Source organism: Ovis aries, chromosome 5, assembly GCF_016772045.2.
Source record: "Ovis aries strain OAR_USU_Benz2616 breed Rambouillet chromosome 5, ARS-UI_Ramb_v3.0, whole genome shotgun sequence".
NCBI classification, from domain to species: domain Eukaryota; kingdom Metazoa; phylum Chordata; class Mammalia; order Artiodactyla; family Bovidae; genus Ovis; species Ovis aries.
Genome location: NC_056058.1, coordinates 9,408,192 through 9,425,733, shown reverse-complemented (window position 1 = coordinate 9,425,733; position 17,542 = coordinate 9,408,192). Strand labels below are relative to the sequence as shown.

At 42.4% G+C, this 17,542-nt stretch overlaps 1 protein-coding gene and 2 non-coding genes across 8 annotated transcripts in view; 1 reads left to right on the top strand and 2 right to left on the bottom strand.

Moving 5' to 3' along the window:
- Positions 1 to 2,691: 2,691 nt before the first annotated feature.
- LOC114115133 (U6 spliceosomal RNA) lies at positions 2,692 to 2,798 on the bottom strand. The gene has a single exon (XR_003589616.1). It is a non-coding gene; the product is annotated as a U6 spliceosomal RNA (small nuclear RNA).
- Positions 2,799 to 11,857: 9,059 nt separating this feature from the next.
- Positions 11,858 to 17,542, top strand: part of ZNF333 (zinc finger protein 333) — a 29,089-nt gene continuing 23,404 nt past the window's right edge. For all 6 annotated transcript variants that reach the window (XM_042249787.2, XM_060416262.1, XM_012177785.5 and 3 more), the window contains exon 1: positions 11,858 to 11,945. The gene's annotated coding sequence lies outside the window, so the exon portion shown is untranslated. The remainder of the gene's footprint in view (positions 11,946 to 17,542) is intronic.
- On the bottom strand, positions 16,182 to 16,254 carry TRNAG-CCC (transfer RNA glycine (anticodon CCC)). The gene has a single exon. It is a non-coding gene; the product is annotated as a tRNA-Gly (tRNA).

Genomic DNA, 17,542 nt, shown 5'->3' with positions numbered 1-17,542 from the left:
TCCCCTCTCTATGCATTCTATATGTAAGCAAACCCAAAGCATTATCAACTTTAAGGGGCACCATTATTTTGTTGTTCGGTCACTAAGTCATGTCAGACTCTTTGTGACCCCATGGACTGTAGCCCACCAGCCTCCTCTGTTCATAGAATTCTCCAGGCAAGAATACTGGAGTGGGTTGCCATTCCCTTCTCCAGGGGATCTTCCTACCCAGATATTGAACCCAGGTCTCTAGCATTGCAGGTGTATTCTTTACCATCTGAACCACCAGGGAAGCCACCATTATTTTACATACCACCAAACGTAATATTTAAACTATGACATGATGTTTTTTTTCATTCTTTATAGTTTTTATTTTATTCTTATTGAACAAGCTATTATAGATTTATTTGGAAGTAAGGTTTTATAATATATCACTTTTGCATATATGCAAAGGAACCTAAGTCTCCCACTTTACAGGTGGATTCTTTACCAGCTGAGCCACAAGGGAAGCCCAACAATACTAAAATGAGTAGCCTATCCCTTCTCCAGCAGATCTTCCTGACCCAGGAATTGAACTGGGGTCACCTGCATTGCAGGTGGGTTCATTACTGACTGAGCTATCAGGAAAGCCTAATATACAGAGCAATCTGCTTATTTACTTTATTTATGAATGAATAAGTAAATATTTATTTGGCTGTGCCAGGTCTTAAGTTCTGGCATGTGGGATCTTTAGTTGCAGCATGCAAACTCTTAATTGCTGCCTGTGGGATATAGTTCCCTGCCCAGGAATCGAACCTGGGCTCCCTTCATTGGGAATGTAGAGTCTTAGCCACTGGACCACAAGGGAAGTTTCTTACTTGATTTATTTTGTTTATTGTCTCTCTCCACTACTGGAATGCCAATTCCACAGTGCAAGGTTTTTTTTTTATTTTAAATTTTACTTTATTTTACTTTACAATACTGTATTGGTTTTGCCATACATCAACATGAATCCGTCACGGGTGTACACATGTTCCCAATCCTGAAACCCCCTCCCATTTCCCTCCCCATAACATCTCTCTGGGTCATCCCAGTGCACCACCCTAAGCATCTTGTATCCTGCATCAAACCTAGACTGGCGATTCATTTCTTGTATGATATTATACATGTTTCAATGCCATTCTCCCAAATCATCCCACCCTCGCCCTCTCCCATAGAGTCCAAAAGACTGTTCTATACATCTGTGTCTCTTATGCTGTCTCAAGTACAGGGTTATCGTTGCCATCTTTCTAAATTTCATATATATGCATTAGTATACTGTATTGGTGTTTTTCTTTCTGGCTTTCTTCACTCTGTATAATCGGCTCCAGTTTCATCCACCTCATTAGAACTGACTCAAATGTATTCATTTTAATGGCTGAGTAATACTCCATTGTGTATATGTACCACAGCTTTCTTATCCATTCATCTGCTGATGGACATCTAGGTTGCTTCCATGTCCTGGCTACTATAAACAGTGCTGCGATGAACATTGGGGTACACGTGTCTCTTTCAATTCTGGTTTCCTCGGTGTGTATGCCCAATAGTGGGATTGCTGGGTCATAAAGCAGTTCTATTTGCAATTTTTAAAGGAATCTCCACACTGTTCTCCATAGTGGCTGTACTAGTTTGCATTCCCACCAACAGTGTAAGAGGGTTCCCTTTTCTCCACACCCTCTCCAGCATTTATTGCTTATAGACTTTTGGATCTCAGCCATTCTGACAGGCGTGAAATGGTACCTCATTGTGGTTTTTTTTAAATTTTTAAATTTTAAAATCTTTAATTCTTACATGCGTTCCCAAACATGACCCCCCCTCCCACCTCCCTCCCCACAACATCTCTCTGGGTCATCCCCATGCACCAGCCCCAAGCATGCTGCACCCTACGTCAGACATGGACTGGCGATTCAATTCTTACATGATAGTATACATGTTAGAATTCCCATTCTCCCAAATCATCCCACCCTCTCCCTCTCCCTCTGAGTCCAAAAGTCCGTTATACGCATCTGTGTCTTTTTTCCTGTCTTGCATACAGGGTCATCATTGCCATCTTCCTAAATTCCATATGTATGTGTTAGTATACTGTATTGGTGTTTTTCTTTCTGGCTTAATTCACTCTGTATAATTGGCTCCAGTTTCATCCATCTCATCAGAACTGATTCAAATGAATTCTTTTTAATGGCTGAGTAATACTCCATTGTGTATATGTACCACAGCTTTCTTATCCATTCATCTGCTGATGGACATCTAGGTTGCTTCCATGTCCTGGCTATTATAAACAGTGCTGCGATGAACATTGGGGTACACGTGTCTCTTTCAATTCTGGTTTCCTTGGTGTGTATGCCCAGCAGTGGGATTGCTGGGTCATAAGGTAGTTCTATTTGCAAATTTTTAAGGAATCTCCACACTGTTCTCCATAGTGGCTGTACTAGTTTGCATTCCCACCAACAGTGTAGGAGGGTTCTCTTTTCTCCACACCCTCTCCAGCATTTATTGCTTGCAGATTTTTGGATCGCAGCCATTCTGACTGGTGTGAAGTGGTACCTCATTGTGGTTTTGATTTGCATTTCTCTACTAATGAGTGATGTTGAGCATCTTTTCATGTGTTTGTTAGCCATCCGTATGTCTTCTTTGGAGAAATGTCTATTTAGTTCTTTGGCCCATTTTTTGATTGGGTCGTTTATTTTTCTGGAAAAAAATATGGAACGCTTCACGAATTTGCATGTCATCCTTGCGCAGGGGCCATGCTAACCTTCTCTGTATCGTTCCAATTTTAGTATATGTGCTGCCGAAGCGAGCACCTCATTGTGGTTTTGATTTACATTTCTCTGATAATGAGTGATGTTGAGCATCTTTTCATGTGTTTGTTAGCCATCCGTATGTCTTCTTTGGAGAAATGTCTGTTTAGTTCTTTGGCCCATTTTTTGATTGGGTCTTTTATCTTTCTAGAATTGGGCTGCAGGTGTTGCTTGTATATTTTTGAGATTAGTTGTTTGTCAGTTGCTTCATTTGCTATTATTTTCTCCCATTCTGAAGTCTGTCTTTTCACCTTGCTTATAGTTTCCTTTGTTGTGCAGAAGCTTTTAATGTTAATTAGATCTCATTTGTTTATTTTTGCTTTTATTTCCAGTATTCTGGGAGGTGGGCCATAGAGGATTCTGCTGTGATTTATGTCTGAGAGTGTTTTGCCTATGTTCTCCTCTAGGAGTTTTATAGTGTCTGATCTTACATTTAGATCTTTAATCTATTTGAGTTTATTTTTGTGTACGGTGTTAGAAAGTGTTCTAGTTTCATTCTTTTACAAGTGGTTGACCAGTTTCCCCAGCATCACTTGTTAAAGAGATTGTGTTTACTCCATTGCATATTCTTGCCTCCTTTGTTAAAGATAAGGTGTCCATAGGTGCGTGGATTTATCTCTGGGCTTTCTATTTTGTTCCATTGATCTATATTTCTGTTTTTGTGCCAGTACCATACTGTCTTGATGACTGTGGCGCTGTAGTAGAGCCTGAAGTCAGGCAAGTTGATTCCTCCAGTTCCATTCTTCTTTCTCAAGATTGCTTTGGCTATTCGAGTTTTTTTTTTGTATTTCCATACAATTGTGAAATTATTTGTTCTAGCTCTCTGAAAAATACCGTTGTTAGCTTGATAGGGATTGCATTGAATCTGTAGATTGCTTTGGGTAGTATACTCATTTTCACTCTATTGATTCTTCCAATCCATAAACATGGTATATTTCTCCATCTATTAGTGTCCTCTTTGATTTCTTTCACCAGTGTTTTATAGTTTTCTATATAATGGCAACCCACTCCAGTGTTCTTGCCTGGAGAATCCCAGGGATGGGGGAGCCTGGTTGGCTGCCATCTATGGGGTCGCACAGAGTCAGACACGACTGAAGTGACACAGCAGCAGCATTATAGGTCTTTATTTTCTTTAGGCAGATATATTCCTAAGTGTTTTATTCTTTTCATTGCAATGGTGAATGGAATTGTTTCCTTAATTTCTTTTTCTACTTTCTCATTATTAGTGTATAGGAATGCAGGGGATTTCTGTGTGTTGATTTTATATCCTGCAACTTTACTATATTCATTGATTAGCTCTAGTAATTTTCTGGTGGAGTCTTTAGGGTTTTCTATGTAGAGGATCATGTCATCTGCAAACAGTGAGAGTTTTACTTCTTTTCCAATTTGGATTCCTTTTCTTTCTTTTTCTGCTCTGATTGCTGTGGCCAAAACTTCCAGAACTATGTTGAATAGTAGCAGTGAAAGTGGGCACCCCGTCTTCTTCCTGACTTTAGGGGAAATGCTTTCAATTTTTCACCATTGAGGATAATGTTTGCTGTGGGTTTGTCATATATAGATTTTATTATGTTGAGGTATGTTCCTTCTATTCCTGCTTTCTGTAGAGTTTTTTTTTTTTAATCAGAAATGGATGTTGAATTTTGCCAAAGGCTTTCTCTGCATATATTGAGATAATCATATGCAAGGGTTTTTGTCTAGCTTATGCATTGCTATAATCTTTGCACTTCCCATTGGGTCTAGCACACAGTAGGTGTTCCATAAATATTTATTTAAATGAATGCATGAACATAAAGACTTGCAGAAAGTAGTTATCAGCTGCTTCAGAGAAGTCTAGCTCCTGAGAGGTCTCCTGGTGGTAGGGGCCAGTAACTCCCAACAATGCAGATCTCTGGGCATCTACACATCGTAGAGTCCAGGCTCAACCTCCAGCCTCACCCTAGAGGACGCTCTCCATTCTCAGGCCCAAGGGATAAAACTGAACAGACAAAAGTCCCCCATTCTCATGGAGTCTTTTTGCACATGATATTCCCACTATCTGAAATTCCCTTTCTCTCTCTTCCAACTCACCTTCCAACTCTCAGACCCAGGAAAAATATTTCCTCTCACGAAGCCTTTAGAATAGCTCCCAAAGTAGCCTCTGCTAATTGATAGAGATCTTTTCAAAAGGTGGCCATCTTTGGCCAGTTGCCTTTCAGCAGATCTTGATACAGGAATTAAGATGCCTATGCTTTGTTGGGGGAGGGAGGTTAAGAGCTCGGATGTACATAATTTGTCAGAGGTGCTAGGGTTGTGATCACATGACTTGTTGAGGTAGTAAGGGTTAGGACGACATAATTTGTTGGATGGTTAAGTGTTGGCATACAAATGATCTTTTTTTTCGTTTTTGTTTTTGAGTAAGGATTAGAATGCACATGCTATGTTGAGGGGAGTAATAGTTAGCATGCAAATAATTTGTTGAGGGTATCTTGGGATGTATATGGTTTGTTTGGGGGAGGAGGGGTTGGGATGTACATTTTTTTTTTTTTAGGGAGGCTAGGGGTCACTGCAGCTAATTCTGTGGGGAAGCTCTGGAGTATGTACTGTCATACTCCAGTATGTCATCATGGAGATGATCTGTCTTGAGGTGAGGTCTTTTATCCCCCTGTGTCAGTCATTGACCGTGGGCTGCCCCTGGGGTGGGGTGGGGACATAACCTGACAGGTAAAGTGATGGATGGGATCTGGGCAGAGCACCAGGGGTGTCCACTACTCTTATCAAACCTTTGTCTGGTTATGTTTGCCCACTGCCTCAAAAGTTGCTACACAGAGTATGAATGCCATTTCCTCTTTCATTACATTTAAATTTTTATTATTTTTTAAATTGGTCTATTTATTCATTTATTTATTTTTAGCTGTGCTCAGTCTCCATTGCTGTGCATGGGCTTTCTCTAACTGTGATGCGCAGGCTTCTCACTGCAGTGACTTCTCTTGTTGCAGAGCACAGGCTCAGTAGTTGTGGGTGCTCCAGCTTAGTTGCTCCACAGCATGTGGTGTCTTCCAAGAAGAGGGATCAAATCTGTGTCTCTTGCACTTGCAGGCGGATTCTTTACCACCGAGCCACCAGGGAAGCCACAAGGTGATTTTGACTCCGGCTGAAACTACATCTTTGTTCCATTCCATCATCCTGTTTTCCTTCTTTCCCTCTCCTGGTAGCATTCCCAACAAATCCCAACCACTCAGCCCCCCACTACAGGAACCTGACCTAACACAATCTTTCCCTTATTTGGTTATGTCATCAACACAGGAAAACATAATTCAAAGTTTCCAGCTCTTTCTGGTTTTATTCTGAAACAAGATTTAGAAATACTGTACAGTGAGATCGCCTCCCTGGTGGAAGCCCAGTGGAGGCTGTGAGGACCAGCCTCCAGCCAGGAAGGACACATGGATATGGATCAAAGAACCCGTATGCCACTGCAGGAGACATAAGAGATCTGGGTTTGATCCCTGGTTCAGAAGATCTCCTGGAGAAGGGCATGGCAACCCACTCTAGCATTCATGCCTGGAGAATCTCATGTACAAAGGAAACTGGCGGGCTATGATCCGTAGGGTCGCAAAGAGTCAGAAACAACTGAAGTGGCTTGGCACGCATGCACAAGGTCATCGAACCCGGTTTGGGGCTGCTACTGAGGGCGGCCTGGGGGCTCTGGGAAGGGGCACCCACCTTGCAGGCTCTGGAGACCCGTGGGGTTCCGCACTGCACTGATGACCTTTGCCTCCCACCCTCCTCATCCCTCTCCTGACCACAGCTTTCAGGTGCCAGGAGCAGGCCCAGGCTACTGACTGGAGGGCTACCTTGCAGACTAACCAGAAGGGAATTCACAAGACAGACAAACGCCTGAATGCTATCTTGAACTTTCTGGGAGGTGAGCACCAGCTTTGCAAGTATAAATGAGGAGATGGATCTAAGCCTTTCCCATGTTATGATGATAAATCCTCCCCGCCAAATGGGTATGGCTCTTCACTGTTTTGTGTCCAATATTAGCTTTCCTTCCCTGACAAAGTGCTGCAGCCAATGTGGTATGTGCTATGGGATTTGTGGCAAAATTAAAAAGGACTGTGAGGAGGAGTACCAGTACTGTTCCTTCAAGATCTATTGAGATGTGCAGACAACACTGGGACCAACTCAGCATGTTCATGAAACCACAGTTGACCTCTTCACTGTCAGTATTATACATTTAGGCTGCAAAGCATACCTGGATAGCCAACGAGCCACCATGTAGCTCTCCATACAAAAGAAAAAAAGATCTTTAAAGAAGATGCTAGGGACTTCCCTGGTGGTTCAGTGGCTAAGATTTCCTGTGCTGGGGGCCTGGCTTTGATCCCTGGTAGGGGAACAAATCCCACATGCTGCAACCAAGAGTTCACATGCGGGAAAAAAGAAACAAACCCCAAACCCTATGTGCTGGAACTAAGACCTGGGTGATCAAATAAATAAATAAATACATAAAAATTAAAGATGATACTGACAGGTGGCGACAGCAGAACATACATGTAAACAGATGAACATAACCTTTGACAAAAGAACTAATGTTTTTACAGCATAAAGCTACCTTATTTTTGTGAAAGTGTTATTTTAAGAACTTATTTTGACATTAAAATTTCAAAGTCAAGGAAAAAAAGGTTATCTTTCTGAATATTGATGTTGTAATGTGTCTACTTGTCTTGACAAGTTTCAGAAAAGATGCATGTTAAAGGAGGAATTTTTTTTAAAAGATTGTAACTCAATTTTCACAACTGTTGTTACAAAAAAAAAAAAGGTCAAATGTGAAATTCATTATAAGGTATCTTCAACATTATCTTATTTTGGAAGTATGGGGGAACCTTCACTTAGAAGTATGTGACTTCACTTAGAAGTCCCAACAGGGGACTTCCTTGGTGGACCAGTGAAGACTCCATGCTTCCAGTGCAGGCGGTGCAAGTTAGATCCTTGGTTGGGGAACTGAGATCCCACGTGCCATGTAGCATGGCCAAAAAAAAAAAAAAAAAAGAGAGAGAAAAGAAAAAAAGATCAAATGCAATAAAATAGAATTTAGTGAAAGTCACTCAGTTGTGTCCCACTCTTTGTGACCCCATGGACTATCAGTTCAGTTCAGTTCAGTTCAGTCGCTCAGTCGTGTCCGACTCTTTGCGACCCCATGAATCGCAGCACACCAGGCCTCCCTGTCCATCACCAACTCCCAGAGTTCACTCAGATTCACGTCCATCGAGTCGGTGATGCCATCCAGCCATCTCATCCTCTGTCGTCTCCTTCTCCTCCTGCCCTCAATCCCTCCCAGAGTCTTTTCCAATGAGTCAACTCTTCACATGAGGTGGCCAAAGTACTGGAGTTTCAGCTTTAGCATCATTCCTTCCTAAGAACACCCAGGGCTGATCTCCTTCAGAATGGACTGGCTGGATCTCCTTGCAGTCCAAGGGACTCTCAAGAGCCTTCTCCAACACCACAGTTCAAAAGCATCAATTCTTCGGCGCTCAGCTTTCTTCACAGTCCAACTCTTACATCCATACATGACTACTGGAAAAACCATAGCCTTGACTAGACGGACCTTAGTTGGCAAAGTAATGTCTCTGTTTTTGAATATGCTATCTAGGTTGGTCATAACTTTCCATGGACTATACAATCCATGGAATTCTCCAGGCCAGAATACTGGAGGGTGTAGCCTTTCCCTTCTCCAGGGAATATTTCCAACCCTGGGATTGAACCCAGGTCTCCCACATCGCAGGCGGATTATTTACCAGCTGAGCCACAAGGGAAGCCCAAGAATACTGGAGTGGGTAGCCCATCCCTTCTGCAGAGGATCTTCCCGACCCAGGAATCGAACTGGAGTCTCCTGCATTGCAGGTGGATTCTTTACTAACTGAGCTGTCAGGGAACTAAAAAAATAGAATTTGACTGCCTTCCAAAAAAGGAAGTCAGTTTATTTACTGTAAAAATTTTAATATACATTTATGCCTGGAAAAAAGAAATACTGTACTTGGATTATGGCAGGGTGCAAATAAGATCCCTTGTTATCTGTGTAAGTGCTCAGTCGCTAAGTCATATCAGACTCTTTGCCACCACCATGGACTACAGTCTGCCAGATTCCTCTGTCCGTGGGGTTTTCCAGGCAAGAATACTGGAGTGGGTTGCCATTTCCTCCTCTAAGGGATCTTCCCAACCCAGAGGTTGAACCCATGTGTCTTGCATTGGCAGACAGATTATTTACCACTGAGCCACCTGGGAAAACCCTCCCTTGTTATTAATATTATTTTATTGATAATAATGATGGTTGAATCCTATTTGGACGTTAATACTTAAGATTGTTTATTGGCTGAGCCACCAGAGAAGCCCACTTAGTCTTTACACCCTACTGCCATCTTCTGGGGAAACTAAGGAATAAGAAATTCAAAGCAGCTGGGTTTATGAAGCAGGATTGAGGTATGAAAGTTCTAAATCTTGGGGTATAAGGAACTGAAGAAAATCCTACAGATATATTAACGAGTTCCTTTGGGTTTCCCTGGTAGCGCAGATGGTAAAGAATCCTCCTGCAATGCGGGAGACCTGGGTTCAATCCTTGGATTGGGAACTCCCTTGGAGAAGGAAATGGTTACCAACTCCAGTATTCTGGCCTGGAAAATCCCAAGGATGGAGGAGCCTGGTGGGCCACAGTCCTTGGGGTCGTAAAGAGTCAGACACGACTGAGCGACTTTCACATCATTTAAAATCTGATAATATATTCTTATTGCCCTTGAAAATCCAGGTCTAAGGATACTAATTTTTGTAACAAGTGCATTAAAATGGAATTTAGGAACCTGGTCATCACATTGATTTATCCCTCCACCTATCATCATCCATCCATCCGTCTATCCATGCATCATCCACCCAACTGTAACCCACCCACCTATCTGTCCATGCATCATTTACCCACTCAACCATCCATTCACCCATCATCTTCTCATCCATCCAACAAATGGTTAAGAAATACCTTCTCTGTGCTCAGTGATTTTATGTCAAGGTGATTGATTTTATTCACTCTCAGTTTTATCACATTTCAAGTGAGGTTAATCTTGCCAAATCATTTACTCGTTAGGGGAAAGAAATATGTTTATGGCACTAACAAAATTTGATTTTACTTGTTAAAAAAATATTTTTTTCATGCAAATAATTCTAGGCAATAAAATCAGATGGTACAGATTAAATTTGGGAATAGATAAACACCAGGGGATTAAAATAAAGATGTTGTTGTGTAGTTAACTCATAACACTGACATATTTTGATTAGCTACTGTAACCTATATACCACTTAGACTTTAATGACTTCACCACATTGCACTGTATGGAATTATTTATTCAACGTGCAATAACATGAACAAAGTTTACAAACATGATGTTGAGCCAAATAAATCAAAGAAAAAAGAATTTATACAGTGTGTTTATTTATATAAAATAATAAAATAGACACAACCAACCTATAGTAGTAGAAATCAGGATAGTGATTTTCCTTTGAGGAAGAAGACAGTAAATGAAACAGACATGAGGGAACATTCTGAGTGTGTTCACTTTGTGAAAATTCTTTGAGCTATGTCGATTTCTGTATATTCCTGTATGTTTCTGTAGGTACACTGCAAAGCAATTTTCTACATGTATGTTACAGATCAATAAAAAAGTAAAAAAAAAACAATAAATGATTTTTGCTAGCAAGCCAAAATTGCTTTGGAAGAAATGATACAATTCAAAACAGGTATTAAGTGATTGTAATACATAGTTTGGGTTTTTTTCACAAGTTTTTTTCAGTCTGTTTTTCTTTCGTAATGTGGAGGGAAAAAAAGGCAAATATATGTTTCATTTAGATATCAAATTCTAGTGATGAGACTTAATAAAACTTGCTCAACTAAAAAACAAATACGTGTTTGTGCTTCTGCATCAAAGGAATATTTTCTTCATTGGTTGATAACCTGGGAGGAAATAATGAGACGTGTACACATAGTATAGTATTAATGAGAGTTAAACACAATAGGTGACTTCAAAATGCTTGTTCTGTATATTTTACTTTGAACACGGTGTTAAGTTTCTTATGATTTGTCATACTGGTTAATGTGAAAGCGTGTCATTATAAAGTTCCCTTTCCCTTTGAGACCTATTAAGAAATGTTTTTGATTTTACAGGCTAATGTTGCAACTGACTAGTTTGTAAATATATCATTCCTGTGTATAAAGCATCAAAACATAAAAAAACCCAACCCCAAACAATTGGCTACTATCCAGCGAAAAAGGTCGGCTCTCCCTTCTTACATCCTCTCCCGTTCTAAAAAACTCTATTCTCTTCTAAGAAAGCCAAAAAGAAAACAACAAAACCCCCCAAATCCCCAAACCAAACCAAACACAAAAGAGAAAGGCAGGGCGGGGCAGGCGAGGGGAGGGGGGCGGAAGGAAGGGGGAGAGGAAAGTCAAACACTGAGCATCCCAAAGTGCCAGCGAAGCGCCGCCCCACCCACCAAGCCTAGGTCCCGCCCCAATCCCCACTCCACAGGCTTAAGCTCATCCCAGAATAGTCACTGGAAGGACTGCTGCTGAAACGTCAATACTTTGGCCACCGGATGCGAAGAGCCGACTCATTGGAAAAAGACCCCGATGCTGGAAAAGACTGAGGGCAAAAGAAGAGGAGGGCCGGCAGAGGATGAAATGGTTAGATAGCATCACCGACTGGGACATGGATTTGTGCAAACTCTGGAAAACAGTGAAGGACAGAGAAGCCTGGCGCGCTGCAGTCCATGGGGTCACAGAGTCGGACACGACTTAGCAACTGAACAAACAACAATAACAACTAGCCCGGACCATGTGGCATACGCCCCGCCCCTAACTCCACCCTCTAGGTCCGGTCAGACCCCACCCCAGAGCTTAACCTTGCCCCCAACCGGGGGAAAGAAACTAGAATTTCTCCTCCAAGGTCATAAAGGAGGAGTTAAGCTCCCCGCCACAGTCCGCAGCTCCTTTGGCCCTGAGAGCCAGTGCCTCGGCCACTTCCGCTGCTGGGGGCCCTGACACCGGAAGCGGAAGTGCACTGCGGCCGCGGACGGAGGTGGCTGTGCTGGACCGCGCGGCGCCTTGCGGTGGGAGTGTCTCCGGCCAGTCTGCAGGTGCGGCCCATCCCCTCGGGAATGCTCGGCGGGAGCGGGGAGGGGTCTCAGAGTCTAGAACGGACTAGCTGGCCAAGGGACTTCTTCCCCGCGGTGCGCCTGGGGCTGGGGCGGCTACCGCAGAGCTTGGCTGTGCAGCTGAGCTTCCCCTCTCCCGTCTGTCGCGCTCAGGTACTCCTTGTTTGGGGAGACAGGACTGTCATCCACTTATTGCGCGGGAAATCACGAAGTATAGTCCAGGTCCCGCAGCGAAGGAGTGGTGCACCAGCTGGCTCCAGCATTCACTTGTCCTTCCGGATTTGTAGGCCTACTGTATCTCTTTTATGCAGGAGAATTTTTTAATTAATAAATCACGTTTTGTTGCATATTGCGTTTCAGATTATCCAGCTCTGCCCAAGGAAATTTAGGGCTGAATCTACCTGTGCAAATTCGTTTGAGTGACTTGGCATGTGGATTTGAAAAATGGAATGTACTTCCTATCGAAGGATGAATTAGATGATTTTTTTTTTTTTTTTTGCAACTGATAATTTGCAGTTCTTTAGCTTAGGACCTGTTAGTTTTCTTTTCCCTTTGGTTTTCTTTCTCCTTCCTTCTTTCCTTCAAAAGCGCTTTAAATTTGTGACTTTTACTTTGTATCAGTTTTACTTACTGCAAAGGAAGGGAGTCTTAATAAAAGCTATTTTTCACTTATGTCACAAGTCTTACTAACATCAATGAAAAGTAAGGTTATTTAGTTCTTTTCAAGTTGGCTCCAGCCTGTAAATCAGCAGAAGGCTTCAAAACTTGCGATGCCAGGAAAAAGAACATAAGGTTTGTTAGTACTGTGAACTGAAGTTGAGTTGGCAGTGAATTGAATGTCTTTTTTAAATAATAGGTTAAGACTCACTTCTTTTTTTAAATTAATTTATTTTAAATGGAGGCTAATCACTTTACAATACTGCCCTACATTGACATGAATCAGCCACAGGTGTACACGTGTCCCCTGTCCCCAATCCCACCCCCCCCCACTTCCCTCCCCATCCCATCCCTCTGGGTTGTCCCAGTGCACCAGTTTTGAGTGCCCTGTTTCATGCATTGAACTTGGACTGGTCCTCTGTTTCACATATGGTAATATATATGTTTCAATGCCATTCTCTCAAATCATCCCACCCTCGTCTTCTCCCACAAAGTCCTAAAGTCTGTTCTTTATGTCCATGTCTCTTTTGGTGTCTTACACATAGCATCATCGTTACCATCTTTCTAAATTCCATATATATGTTTTAATATACTGTATTGGTGTTTTTCTTTCTGACTTACTTCACTCTGTATAATAGGCTCCAGTTTCATCCACCTCATTAGAACTGACTCAAATGCATTTTTTTTAATGGATAATCCATTTTGTATATGTACCATAGCTTTCTTATCCATTCATCTGCTGATGGACATCTAGGTTGCTTCCATGTCCTGGCTATTGTAAACAGTGCTGCGATGAACATTGGAGTACACGTGTCTCTTTCAATTCTAGTTTCCTTGGTGTGTATGCCCAGCAGTGGGGTTGCTGAGTTGTATGGCAGTTCTATTTTCAGTTTTTTAGAGAATCCACACTGTTCTCCATAGTGGCTGTACTAGTTTGCATTCCCACCAACAGTGTAACAGAGTTCTGTTTTCTCCACACCCTCTCCAGCATTTATTATTTGTAGACTTTTGGTTGTAGATGGCAGTCTTTCTGACCTGCATGAGATGGTACCTCATTGTGGTTTTGATTTGCATTTAAGACTCACTTCTAATAAGAAATGAGGAAGAAATTAATTCTGGAGGAAAATTAAATGTCAGATTTTGATTTAATGAGTGAGGTATTTCTTTTCAGAGAATTCATGTCCCACTGTGTCTTTTTAGAAAGAATCAGTGTTTCTTAAAGATACCTGAGATTTGGTGGTGTGATTTTATATCAGGCATTTAAAATAATTTTTATTTTTGTGGTGGTGGTAGTGGTGGGTTTGTGTGTGTGTGTATGTAGGCACGTGCCTTTTTAATTTAGCTATACTGATTTATTCTTGAGTTGATATTTTGGGCACATTTTCATTGGAGGGGGGCCGATGAACTGGACCCTGAACAGGGGAAACAATGTGACCCAAATAGATTTAGCACTTGCCCCGTGGAGGTTTTAGTCTAGCTGGGAAGATAGATTTTAAATTAACAATAAGGGTGATGTGTGTGGCGACTTAAAAATATTGCATGATGTGAAAAATTGCACAACTTGAGAGTTGTGCGTTGTTTTATTTGGGGGAAAATTGAGGACTGCAGCCCAGGAGATAGCACCTCAGATAGTTCTGAGAAACTGTTCCCAAGAGGTAGGGGAGGAAGGTCAATATATAAGATTTTGGTGAAGGGAGAGTTCAGTGCAACCAGGTACTTACTTTACAGAAAGTTTTCTGCTAGTCATGAGGCGCTGTTGTCACCATGAAGGGAGTTAGTGCTTTACTAGATATGAGGAGATGAAAAGATTGGGTTCATAAAACCAGTTCCTAAAAATATCTATCTGAAGACCTGTCCCACCAGTTTTCCTGAGGCATATTGCCTCATGTATTCTCCACCCTGAACTCTCTTCAGGGCATGTCAAAAGTCAGTGGCAGCCCCAGCAGCATCACAGGATACAGTCCCAGGAGAGGCAGATGGCTGATGCCCTTGACAAGTGCCAATTGTAGTTGACACACCTGTAAGATGTTACACAAAATTCCATTTGAACTTTTTGGCCAAACCAATAGAAAACACAAATCAGGGGAACTTAAGAAAGTCAGGAAAAGTATCTTAAAATGGACAAACGTTTGAACCTGAAAGATGCGTTGTATATAGCTAGACAAAGAGGCTGTGGAATCAGAGTAGGGAGGAGATTTGAAAGAACCACAGAAGCATAATCTCTCAGGCAGTACAAAGCCTGGTGTGTTCCAGGAGCTGAGAAAAGATGGAGAAAGTTAAGACAGAAAGCCAAGTGTGGAGTGAAAGTGTTGAGTGGAGAGGAGGGAGGGCATGGAAGATCATGGTAAGCTTTGGACCTTGTTCTAAGGCCATTTGGAAGCCATTGAATCAGAGTTTTAAATATGGAGTAATATGATTTTGTTGATGATTTAAACAAAACACTAGCTTCTGGATTCAGCATGGAGTTTAGGATGGATAAGGATGAATGCAGAGTCCACATGTATAGAAGCTTTTGTAAGTTCAGAACTCAGATGATTTTGGAGCTGAAAAAGTTGGGGTTTGGTGATGATGGTGAAATTGGAAAGGCTGGCATGTTTAAGATGTGTAGGAGGTAGAATTAGAGTATTTGGTGTTTGATGTTTTCTCTCTACCACATGATATAGAGTAAGTGTATAAGTTAGCCACTCAGTTGTGTCTGACTCTTTGTGACCCCATGGACTGGGGCCCGGCAGGCTCCTCTGTCCATGGAATTCTTCAGGCAAGAATACTGGAGTGGGTTGCCATTCCCTTCTCCAGGGGATCTTGCCAACTCAGGTTTTGAACCCAGGTCTCCTGCAGATTCTTTACCATCTGAACCACCAGGGAAGCCCATGATACAGAGTAGGGGTTGGCAAACTGTGACCTGTGGGCCAAAACTGCTCCAGTGCTAGTTTCTATTAATAAAGTTTTATTTGAACACGATAAAACACAATATTCTTGCCTGGAGAATTCCATGGACAGAGGAGCCTGGCAAGCTACAGTCCATGGGGTCACAAAGAGTTGGACATGACTGAGTGACTCACTCATTCACTCACTGGAACACATATGTTTACATGCTCCCTATGGCTGTTTCTGTGCTACAGTCACAATTAAATAGTTGCCATACATGTGGCTCACAGACTTTTTTCCCTCAATTTCCTAATTTCATTATTTATGTGTTATTTTTAACTGTGCTGGGTCTTTGTTGCTGCACAGACTTTCCTCTAGTTGTGGCAAGTAGGGGCTACTCTCTAGTTGTGGTGCATGGGCTTCTCATTGTGGTGGCTTCTCTTGTTGCGGAGCACAGGCTCTAGGCATGTGAGCTTCAGAGTTGTAGCCCATGGGCTTAGCAGTTGCAGTTCCCAGGCTCCAGCGCATAGGCTCGGTAGTTGTGGTGCACAGGCTTAGTTGCTGTGAGCCAAGTGGGATCTTCCCTGTTCACGGATCGAACCCGTGTCTCCTGCATTGGCAGGTGTATTCTTTACCATGAGCCCCCAGGGAAGCCCACCATGTGAACTCTTAGTTGTGGCATGTAGGATATAGTTCCCTGTCCAGGGATCAAACCTGGGCCCCCTGCATTGGGAGTGCAGAGTCTTAGCCACTGGACCACCAGGGAAGTCCTGTGGCCCACAAATCCTAAGCTATTTACTATTGAGCCATCTATAGAAAAAGTTTGCCAACCTCTGATATGTAAAGTACGCATCAGGTGCTGTGCTGGTGGCAGGATTTGGAATCCTGAAGAAAGTGGTTGTTGTTGTTTAGCCACTAAGTCGTGACCGACTCTTTGTGACCCCGTGCACTGCAGCACCCCAGGCTTCCCTGTCCTTCACCATATCCCGGAGTTAGTTCAAACTCATGTCCATTGAGTCAGTGATACCATCCATCATCTCATTCTCTGTCACCCCCTTCTCCTCCTGCCCTCAATCTTCCCCAGGATCAGGGTCTTTTCCAGTGAGTCAGCTCTTCACATCAGGTGGCCAAAGTATTAGAGCATCAGCGTCAGTATCAGTCCTTCAAATGATTATTCAGAGTTGAATTTTTTTAGGATTGACTGGTTTGATCTCTTTGCTGTCCAAGGGATTCTCAAGAGTCTTCTACAACACCACAGCTCGAAAGCATCCATTCTTTGGCACTCAGCCTTCTTTATGGTCCCACTCTCACATCTGTACATGACTACTGGAAAAACCGTAGCTTTGACTGCACGGACCTTTGTCAGCAAAGTGGTTTCTGTGCTTTTTAGGTCACTGTCTAGGTTTGTAACAGCTTTTCTTTCAAGGAGCAGGCGTCTTTTAATTTTAAGGACACAGTTCTGTACTTGGAGGATTTACGTTATTGTTGGAGAGAGAGGCAAACTCACTTAAACAAATACATATAAAAATCCCAACTTGATAAGGGTAATGGAGGAAAAGTAGAAAGTGTTAGAGGTTTTTTTGTTAAAAAATTTTTTTTGTTGTTGTTGATGTGGACTTTTTATAATCATTTAATCTGTTAAAATGATGTTTCTGTTTTGTTTTGGTTTCTTGGCCATGAGGCTTGTGGGATCTTAGCTGCCTGACCAGGGATAGAACTCGAACCCCCTGCATTGAAAGGCGAAGTCTTAATTACCAGACTGTCAGGGGAGTCCCTTGAGGTGTTTTAAGGGAGCTTCCCAGGTGGCTCAGTGGTAAAGAATCTGCCTGCTAATGCAGGAGACTTAAGTTCGAAGGAAATGGTAACGCACTCCAGTATTCTTGCTTGGGAAATCGCATGGACAAGAGCAGCCTGGTGGGCTACAGTCCATGGTGCTGCAGAGAGTCGGACACAACTTAGTGACCGCACAACAGCAACAAAGAGGAGAGGTGGTCCTTTTGTTACGTGAGAGGAGTCAGTAGAAATGGTCAGGGCCTGTGGTGTGAAAGATGATG